The sequence below is a fragment of the Arachis ipaensis genome, chromosome B5 (genome assembly GCF_059453495.1).
Source record: "Arachis ipaensis isolate K30076 ecotype BB chromosome B5, ASM5945349v1, whole genome shotgun sequence".
In the NCBI taxonomy this organism is placed as follows: domain Eukaryota; kingdom Viridiplantae; phylum Streptophyta; class Magnoliopsida; order Fabales; family Fabaceae; genus Arachis; species Arachis ipaensis.
Genome location: NC_142440.1, coordinates 138209743 through 138221212, shown reverse-complemented (window position 1 = coordinate 138221212; position 11470 = coordinate 138209743).

Here is an 11470-nt window from a genome sequence, read left to right as displayed (position 1 = left end):
AAATTAAACTTAAGGAAAATAAACTAAACTAGAAAATAGGTAACTGTCTAAGGTTCTCAAGTCCTGAATCAACTTATAACTTAACCCTTCACTTTCTACTTTCTCCAACCCTCTGAAACACTGGTGCATAAACAATCAATACAGACAAAGCAAACACAAGTAAGGTACATATACAACATATAGCAAATATAGCAGTTAAGCAGAATAATCACATAGGCAAGCCCAATTAATGCACAATCAAATAAAACACACATATGCATATGATGTATGTCTGTCTTATGGCTAATGAGCCTCATCTGTTGGTTATATAGCCTACTCGACATGTCGTGGTAGCTAACCATTGGACAGAACACCAAACACGGAGCAAGTGGGACAACGCCACAACCCTTGCATCTTACCCGCGTACCTGGAGGAAGGGGACAACCTCACCCTTGCCTCTTACCCAGGTGGTGTTACAGTTCTCAACCCAGAACAACCGGTAAGAAACTCAACCCTTGCATCTTACCCGGAATCTTGAACTCTTCCAGAGCAAGTGGATAGCACCACTGCATCTTACCCGGCTTATCGACTCTTACCCGGAGCACGTGGATAACACCAATGCATCTTACTCAAAGTCTCAACTTATACCCGGAGCGAATGGACAATGCCACCGCCTCTTATCCGGTCACATATATCTCAATATCATTCAATTTTATTCAAAAATCATACTTTAAAATCATAATCTCATCATTCTTCATTCTCATTCAATCATCATCATTCCTTCCATTCCGTTCATCAATAATTCAAACTTAAAATATAATTCATTCTTTTTTAAATAAATCAAACTCAAAACGTATCCTTTTCTTAATAACTCAGAATCCAATCATATAATCCTTAAAACCAAATTTTTCTAAATAATCACTTCAAACAAAAACTTCAGTAGTGTTATTTAATATGTTTTTCTGTATCTGTCCTGTTAATCATATTTTACTTTTTTTACTTCTTTATTAGTTGGAATTGCAAAATATATGTCATAAAATGGTTGGAAACAATCGATCCCAAAAAGATCAAAAATAAAAAAATACAAATGTAAAAACTGGAAACAGGTAAGTATCATTAAAACATAGTTGATCCTCTACTTCTAAATTAATACATATTAATAAATTTTGGTTTATTTTTTAGTTTAATTAATACATATTAATAAATTTTGTGTTATGATTTTTGTCGCTGTATACATTCAATCTGTTTTTGTTGATGATTGAGTCTTTTTGACTGCTTGTTCAAATCTAAACTAATTTCGGTTCATATCTTTGTTCATTTCGCTTCTGAAAATTTAGGATGAACCTTAAGTCAGAATGAAATGAACCGAAATTTTTAAATGATTGCAACATACAATCCATGTTCAAAAATAAGTTGATTTGGGTTAATTTCTTAGTTCATTTGGGTTCATTTCTTAGTTTATTTCGGTTCATATGAATAAATTTCTTTCAATTGTAGGAACAAGTTGATGCTTTCAGGCATGAATATGGTCCAACTATTCTCTTGGACAAGATAAATAAATTGAGAGACAAAGTCATCCAGGGATCTGAAGGCATAAGAATCTCAAAGTCATCTGATGTCCTCTCAAGTCCTTTTTGTAGATTCTCAAATAGGGATATAGAAAGTAAATAGGTTCAACCTTCTAAAATGTAACGAATTTCTATTAACATTCTTGAACACTATTTTGTAAGAAATTGTAAATGTTAATATATATATATATATATATATATATATATATATATATATATATATATGATTTATTTGATGGAAATGTCTGATCTGTATTGAGATCACATTAATTTGAATGAATCTAGGTTCACATTGAATAGATTGAATGTATTTATCAAACCTCAATAGTGGCAAAACCACAAATGAACCGAAATTTAGTCACAAATGAATCAAAATGTATTATAATAAACACATGAACTGTTTACTACAACATAATTGCAAAAGCTAATTTGGAAAACTAAAAGTGACTATTCAATAAAACATAACACAAATTAGAAATTAACCCTCATTTTCATCAAAGGAGAAAATATTATATGAGTAAAACATTAATGAACCGAAATTTATTTTACTAAACACCGTAAACTTCTATCATAGTGTGTCATATCCTCTCCAGGATAATTCATATCCTATGCATGATAAAGGTTGGAGCTTGACTAAATCATTGATCCACCATCTAAAAAGTAACTTCAAAAGAAGTAAATCATATATTAGCAAATGTACTAACATACACAAACACATCTTTGCCTAATCAAAAGCAAATCAATGTTACCTCACTTAGAGCTGCCTTTTTCTTTTTCTTTGATGCATTTGTGATATTTTTTTTCATATTCGATCCCAGTCTATTATTGGAATGTCCTCTTGTTCTAACACGTGGTGGACTTTGAAGCTTGTTAACATCATTCAATGTAGCATCTTCATGAGATAACGAACATTTACTTTTACTTTTCGCTTAATATTCTTGCATCTCAGCCATGACATTATCAAAAGCGTGGTGCAGAATTACAGTAAACTCCTTAGATGATGTTGCAAATTCACAAATATTGTGCGAGAAAAACACCAAATCATCAAATCTCTTGTTTCTTGTCTCCGATAAAGGCTCGTCTTGGCTGTTCTTGATATGTGTATGCCTCCTCTTTACGTTCTTACTCTAGTTGCAATATATATTTCGGTGTCATTTTATCTACTCACTCTAAGCTTAAGGCACTCAAAGAATGATAACACAATATACCCCTTGACTAAAACAATAAGCACTGGCATTTTACTTCGCATGATATCGCATCATACGTAACAACAAACTTGTTGAACGTCGAGCCGTAAAACCTAGAGCAGACTGCGCTGATCTTATAATGCAATTTACCTTTCCTCTAAATTGTGCTTGAACTTCCCTGAACTTCTTACGAGTATACACATGCTGAAATTGAGCCTCTATTGATGATTTTACTGCACAAGGTATGACAGTATGAAAATCTGCAGCATCAAATTCTCTCTCTCTTTGCTCTCTACTTCCTAAGTAATTATCATATTACTTCACAAATTGAATCAATGAGCTATTGCATGTAATAAACTTGTTAAAAAAATATGCATGCTCTCACTCCTTTGTGTGCTTCTCATCCGAACCCAAAAGTGGTGATCAAGATAAATTGGAATCCATAAATGACGATCTTCAAATAGATCTGCAAATGAACCGAAATCAGACACAAAACGAACTAAAAGTTATACCCATTTTTACCGAAAAAATAAGAACATCAATTAATTCGAATAAAACCTCGGTTACCTGAAATCCACTTATTACCTCCAACACCATACTTCATGAGAAAATCATTCTAAATTCTGTCAAATGCATCTTTTGTAAACGAGTTCTAAACAACATGAATCATCTCTTGTTCAATTTCTTTGTGTCTCTTGTAGCCATTTAATTAATATAGAATCTTCTTCAGAATATGACAAATACACTACCTGTGAATTGTTGTTGGCATACAAGTCCCAATAGCCTTTTGCATCGATGCACATTGATCAGTAAGAATCTCTTTTGGTGTCTTTCCTCCCATGTAATGAAGCCAACATTCAAATAACCATTTGAATGACTGGTTATCCTCATTTTTTTTTATCAAAGCACATCCAATCAGTATCGACTAACCATGGTAATTCACACCTACAAAAGATCCAAAAACCAAATTGTACCTATCGTGAACACCAGAAGAAAAAACTATTATGAACGAAACTAGTTATACGTATGAACCGAATACTATATCACAATGAACTAAAACCAGAATGGCAAAAATTACCTGTCTGTGTTGTAAGTCGTATAAAATGAAACAGCATCTCCAAAATACTCATACGCAGCCATGTTTCTTGCATCAGCCCAAAATACATTTTTGATAGAGTGATCAACTTCAAGATTAATCTCAAAAAATAAATTTTGATTCTTCTCTTTCATTTTTTAATAAATACTTTTCAAATTCTTTGGCATCATCTTATTCAGAAACATTCCTTACTTTCCTTGTAATGTAATTTCTCACATCTTTTCAATAAAACTTAGTTCACGATGACCACCCACTGCTGCTACAAATGACTGATACGTTTTACTCGGTCTAATTCTGGCTTTCGCGTTATTTTCAATGGTACGATGCACAAACATGCTTAGTTCCCTGTGTTGTTTAAGCATCTCTACTCGATCTAGACAGCAAGGATGTGAATGATTCAGAACAATTTTAGAAATGATCAAAAGACCATCGTCCTTCAATATATGTCCATAAATCCTGGTTGGACAGTTTATTCCTACTGAGGGGTTTGTCTTTAGAGTTGGAAATATCTTAGATTTCCATTTTCTCTATCTACTACATGTAATTAATTGATTCTTAATTTCATCTCCTTTTCGATTGTTCCTTATTTTCGTAGAAAAACCAGCAAGTTTGGAATAATCTTTGTAGAACTTTCCAGATTCTTCAAGTGTCTAGAAAGTCATCCCAATCTTTGGGACAAATTGTTCATCGACAACACACCTGAATTGTAAAATGAACCAAAATATTATCACAACACCATTGTGCAATAACAAATGAACCAAAAATTGTACATTCTATAATTTAGATACTCTTGCGTTCTATCTAAATTCAAATTCATAAACTACGGTGATTTTAGCAAAGAATGATGAAATTACTCATTATCACTTTATTCAATTGCATTCCATTCCATTCAATTCAAAATTATTGAAGAATGAACCGAAATGTTATCATAACAATACCATTGTGCAATAATAAAAGAACCGAAAATTGTCCATTCTATAAATTCAGAAACTCTTGCGAATATCCAAATTCAAATTCATAAACAATATTGATTTTAGCAAAGAAGAATGAAATTATTCATTATCACTTTATTCAATTGCATTAGATTCCATTCAATTCAAAATTATTGAAGAATGAACCAAAATTTTTTCAAAACAACACCATTATCTAATAACAAATTAACCGAAAATTGTGTTCATAAACAACACTGGTTTTAGCAAAGAATAATGAAATAATTCATTATCACTTTATTTAATTGCATCTAATTCCATTCAATTCAAAATTGTTGAAGAATGAAACTAGATAAAATTAAGAACGATCCAAACCTCGTCTACTTGATTTGATTCAGAAAAATAATCCAAATCTCTCTCATTCAAATGATTTGAATTTGAACCATTCATTGTTTTAGAAACAATTACATTATTCGATTTCACAAAAAAAAACAAAGGCATATCGAAATCTAAAGAGAAAGAGAATAAAATCAAACAAGAACGCAATAAAATTGAAGAAAACGAAAATCTAAAGAAAAAGAGACAATAATCAGACGAAAATACAAAAAAATTAAAAAAGAAGGGAAATAAAAATGAAGCTTTATGTTAAAGAAAAACGAAAAAAAAAAATATGTTAAAAATCTGTTATAAATAAGTGGTGCGGTGCGTGACTCTAAATAATTTAGATGAATTTGATTAATGAAATTACTTGCATATAGAATTTTATTGTATATATATAAGGAATCAACTGCTTATAAATCAACGAGACTGCATTTGACGGTGGGTATTTCCGAGCAAAGACAATATTCAAAGTTTTCTATGACAAAATTAAAATAATAATAAAGTCCACATTAACTGTACTTAAGGTAGAGCGTGATAACTGATAAATGAACGTCATTATCAAACCTATATGAAGGAGTTTGTGTGATTGAGTCATTCTCCAAGGAGTCAATACTATTTCCCTTTGTTTTGATATAGCTGTGAAGAAAATGGACCGTCTATAGTTGAAGTAATCATGAATTTGTTACCATAAAATATCGTATTCGGGGGAATGGATTCTCTCAATTGTTAAAAAAAATTGAGAGTGTAAAGTGTGATTTTTAACCTTCTACTATTTTCTCTCTCATATTTATTTTTGGTTCCATTTATAAAACTAATAATGAGAGATTACAATTTACTTTTTTAATTATAAAAAAAAATAAAGAGGATCCATTCTCATATCCGGGGCTCTAATTCTGACACTTGTTGCAGTTTCATATTGGGAGCAATAATTTATTCCTAAATTGGAAAAAAAAAGTATAATATAGTCCTAATGTAGGAATCATACTTTCCATCTTAGCGCAATCAAATTATATAGGTTTTGGACAACAAATGGAACCGTGACATATTCTATATTCTTTATAGTGGAATTACCTATCAACTAGCTAGAGTTTAAAATTTCGAACCCAAATATTCGTGTAGCTGTCATAAGTTAACTTACTATGTAAACATGAATTTCTTTTAATGAGATTAATTAAATTTGATAAACGTTTCAGAACAAACATTTATGTATATCTTATGTATTCATGTCATTAAAAGCATGTACATATTACAATACCCACGTCAAAAATCATATTTATGAAGATGTTATAAGACTAGTTGACAATGTATCGATTTAAAGCACGATCATTTCATTATTATTTTCTCACCAAATTATTACCTTTTAAGAATTTCAGCGTCTGTTTTAGTTCTATTTTTATATCCGATATTTTCATATTTTTTATTTTCTGTTTACATGGTTCCGAAGCAATACCAAACATAAAATAAGAATATCAATTCTTGTTTTCTTTTACTATTTCTCTACTGATTTTAAAAATAAGAAAAAGAAATATCTAACCTTTTGTTGGCATGGTTAGATAATAAAATAGAAAAAGTCTATAGAGCAAATATTAATTCAACCAATTAATTTAGAAATCATCCAATAATTAGAAAATAAATATAGAAAAGTCTAGGGGCCAGCAATTTTGTGAAATTCTGACCAGCATGTAACCAGCAAAGAAAAGTTAGTCATTGGATAAAATCTCACACCCATCTCACACCATTAAAATCATCATTAATGGCTATTTGATGACTACAAATCACAAAGTTGCTGGCCCCTAGCATTCCTCAATAAATAAATATAAAAAAACATCCAAAATTAATAATAATTAAAAAAATTCAAAAAAAAAAATAAGATTTGAAACTTGAAAGTGAAATAAAGTAAAACTAATTTGAATTTAGAATTGAAGGTTTAGAATCTAAGATTTAAAATTTAGGATTTAAATTTTAAGATTTAGAATTTATAGTTTAGAATTTAAGGTTTAGGATTTAAGATGGTCGACCAAAAGTGGTATGCGGTGGTTGGCCGACGGTGGTGGTAGCAAGGTGCCGGTGACAGTAGATGAAATTGTGGTGTTGGAAGTAAGAAAAAAAAGTTATTTAAAAAAAGTGAATGAGTTTATTTGGTTGTAGCTTAATAATTGATTATTGGTTGAAATTGACTGATTTTTTGTTAGTTGGGTGATAAATTTAAATAAAATAAATAAAAGATAATCCTAGTAGCTTTATCTAATTTTCTGTTTGGTTTCGTCCATGATAATTTAAAGTATATATTATTTAAATTTTATAAAAAGATATATTTTTTATAATAAAAAAAAAAAGAAAATATCATTTAAATATCTTATAGAAAAAGAAAGTGTGGTCTCATAAGATAACCCTAGCCACCAGCTTTGTCTGATCTTCTGCTTAGTTTTCATCCATGATAATTTAATTTTCGGCATAAGAAACATAGCTTAGCTTTCGGCAAACCTATGTTGGGTGCTAGCAATGCAATTAGGATTAGAATGCTAATGGTTGCACATGGGAAAGAAGCGCAAGAAGAGCAATGAAAATGACCAACAATTCGATATCAACGCCAAATCCAAACTCGGTTTATGTGAGTTATAATTATTTTTTAGTGGTACAAAATTATTTTTCATCAAATTCTACGTCCCTTATCTTCAAGTTGCGGCTATCGGTGGCATTGAGTCAAAAATCTCAACATGCACGCACTCGGTTTTAGGCTCATCTAGTATAATATATAGAGTTAAATAATTATTATGCCAGCAAAAATTGCATGAACAAACAAACAGAACAACTTGTTCACTTTACTACCAAGAAAACTTCACCGCCAATGATTAATGGCAAGTTTTATTTGGAGCTAAAATATATAGAAACTTTATAACAAAAACTAACAAGAGTGGTGGAAGATTATGAAGTTGCTAAGAAGTTTGAATTAGTTTGGTGGTATATGTATGTTAAGAGAACAAAAACCATCGATTTGGCATTATGTATAGTGCATGTGCTTGATTGATTGGAATTGGAAAATGTAAAGGATATTTCCTTTCATGCCGAACTCCACAGAAAGACAAAGTCGGTATATATATTGAAAACAAAAATAAACTACTCCGATCTCCATGTGAATGATCTTTGGTTTTGTGTTAAGAAATTAACACTCCAGCCCAGATTTTTTTCTGTTGTCCCCCAAAACATGTCATTAACCAATTACTAACAAAGTCAATTTGCGAAAAAATGGTTGTCACAATTGAAAACAATTTCGTTAGGTAGACAATGGAGGTTGTGAACAATGTGAACAACGGACTGCACACACAGGTCCAATTACCATGAAAGACACATCCCATCCTAATTACCTAGATTTTCAATTTCACTTTCATCGTTTACTATTATCTACTTTCAGTTTTACTTACCCTAAACCCTATTTTCACCACACTCAGTACACCGCCGCAGCAACTATGAACGCTCATCACCGCATCCTCTGTGACGCCAGCACGAAGCAGCTCAACACAGCATTCAGTCGCCGCCATTGTACCGCACATTCAGAGTCGCTGTTAGACTGGCGAACATCTACCCTTGCTTCGACAGTGGGCCATCGCGACTTCTCCCCATCCATTGCATGTGGCTGTTCTTCCCACCTTAAAGGCACGGATTGCCATCGCTACCTCGCCGAGACAGCGTCTTCGTCCCGTCGCTGCCCCGACACTGCACCTCTGTCCCTGTGTCAATGCCACTTGGTCGTACGTCCTGCTCTTACATCGCGCCTCTTCTCAATGTTCCTTCATTGGACTACATAAAGTCAGTATAAAGTTAGGTTTCTATTCTACAGAGGATGTTTGTTTGAGTCCTGTAAGAACCGGAATAACCGCTTTAATAGAATAATAATTTTTAACTTCTCGGAATAGGTTCGAAAATATAGAAATTATATTTTGAAAATAAAAGGGTGAAATTTAAATTCAATGAATTTTCTGAGTGGAAAAATATATCTTTTACAAAAAATTTTTGTAAAAATGCGTATCAGCAGTTAAGCCGGCAGTACCGGCTCTAGTCTGACCAGCACCGCGTATTGAGAAAAATAAGATTTTGAAAATTGAATTTATTGTTTTGAAAGGACAAAAATAATTTAGAATTGAAAACCGGGCGCTAATCTTAAAGGTTTTGGCCCAAAGTGAGCTAAACGAACCTAAAACGCTAACGGGTTAGACCAGACCCAAATTGGGCCCAAGCCCAACATATATAAACACTCTTTAATGAGCACTCAGCTCATTTCCACCCTAATTTGAAGAAAGGGGCACTATAGTGAAGAGAGGAAGAGAGACTGAGATTTCACTATTCATCTCCTCCTTCATTTGGCCATAATTTGAGCTATGGAGTTCCGATTGACGAGTTATTTGCAGCCACGCGAAACTCTCGTCAAGTCTGTTATTTCTAACTAAGTTTTTCTGGTAAGATCTCGCGTCCCCTGCTCTAGTTTTCTTCCCTAAGTAATTTCACGTTTTTACGTTTGGTTTTTGAGTAGATTTTGTGATTTTGGTTGTTTATGGATGATCTAGCATTGGAATATTATTGGACTTTGCTCCTAATATCGTTGGGTAAGGTAAGTCTCATCAAACTCTTGTGATTTGATGTTTTGGTTAGCTATAGTGTTGATTTTGGTATGTTATATGTGTATAACTTGATTTTGGTGAGTTTTGGAAGTGGTGTTGGTGCTTGAGGCTTGTTGATCTTGTTGGAATCAAACTTTGGGTGTTTGTGCTTTTGGAAAATCGGCCAACGTATAGTTTCAATTTTCTTTATATAATATGTAATACTTCTAGACACTTAGGCTAGTGAACTCTAAGATAGAATTGAATGATGTTGGTGCATGATTAATTATGTGTAAATTTATGTTTGATGATGAAAAAGATGATATAGAGTGTTGGAATGTGTGATATATGAATTATGTTGATAATATGAAGAATATTGGTGTTGCTTATGATTATGGTGATTGATGAAGGATATTAATGAATTATGATGTTGTTGTTGGTGAATGGCATTGATTATTGAGATAGAGATTGAAAAATGATAATTTTGAGGATTTATGGTGAAATATGATGAATGATGTTTATGATGAGTAAAATTGTGTAATTTGTTGAAGACTGAGATCTTGAGTTGGGAATTTTTGTTTTTGTTGAATTATGGTAGAAAGATTGAGTGAAATAGAGGTTGAGTTGATTGAAATGCAATGGAATGGTAAAGTGTAGTGTGTGGTAGTGTTTTTTGTTGAATTGAGTAGGTCTTGGTTTGGTTTGGTTTTGGAATTTGGAAACTAGAGAACTTGATGTTTTTGTGTAAAACTTGATTTTGGTGAACTTTGGCGGATCATAGCTTGAGCCTCAGATATTGAAATTGAATGCTTTTCAAGAGCTTTAAAATGATATAAAATTTGAGGGAAACAGAGTTTTGTAGAGGACGTTATGAGCATTTGAAGTTTGGTGTAAAAATCTTATTTCTGCAGCTTTAAGATTTTTTTAAGTTTATTACAGCATGCGTACGCGACCCAGTACACACAACGCGAGCATTCCATTCGGGTTGAAGCACTCGCGTACGCGAGCAGGGTGCCGCATATGCAGACACATTCTTTTTCAACGAGTGCGTACGCACGGCAGGGGTGTGCGTATGCACAACCCCTGTTTTGCTGAAAAATTACTTTTCTTCGTTTTTCAAGGGTTCTCTAGCTTTCTAAACTTCTTTAAAGTGCAGTTTGAGATTACTACATAGTAATTAGGCCCTAAGACTAATAGAGATGGGTTAGTGAAATGATTTGGTAAATTTTTGTATGGATTTAGAAGATGGAGATTTAGGTTTTTAAAGTTGTGAGTATATGGGTGGAGTGTCACGTGGGTGACGACTATGAGAACTTGAAAGTGATGACAAGCTTGCGAAATTAAGAACTGATGGTTGTTATGATGGTATGGAACTCGGAAATGAATGAGGGACTTGTTGGTTATTGAAAGAGTGTGCAGGGCACTATATCCCTGGGATGAAATTATGTTTGATAACCTTTTCTGCCGCTTGAGTGTGCAGGACACTATATCCCTGGCGTGACAGATCTTCTGTCGCAGGAGTAAGACGAGCACTATATCCTTGGGATGCGCATGATATGATAGTGTGCAGGGCACTATATCCCTGGCATGGCAGAGAGCCAACATCCCCGGAGATGTGTCGGGTTGGCAATTTGAACCGACAAGTGATATCACGAGCCAAATAGGATAGACATTCATCATATGCATCTTTACATGCTTGCTTGCTATGATTATTTGAGTTATGCCTATTTGAATA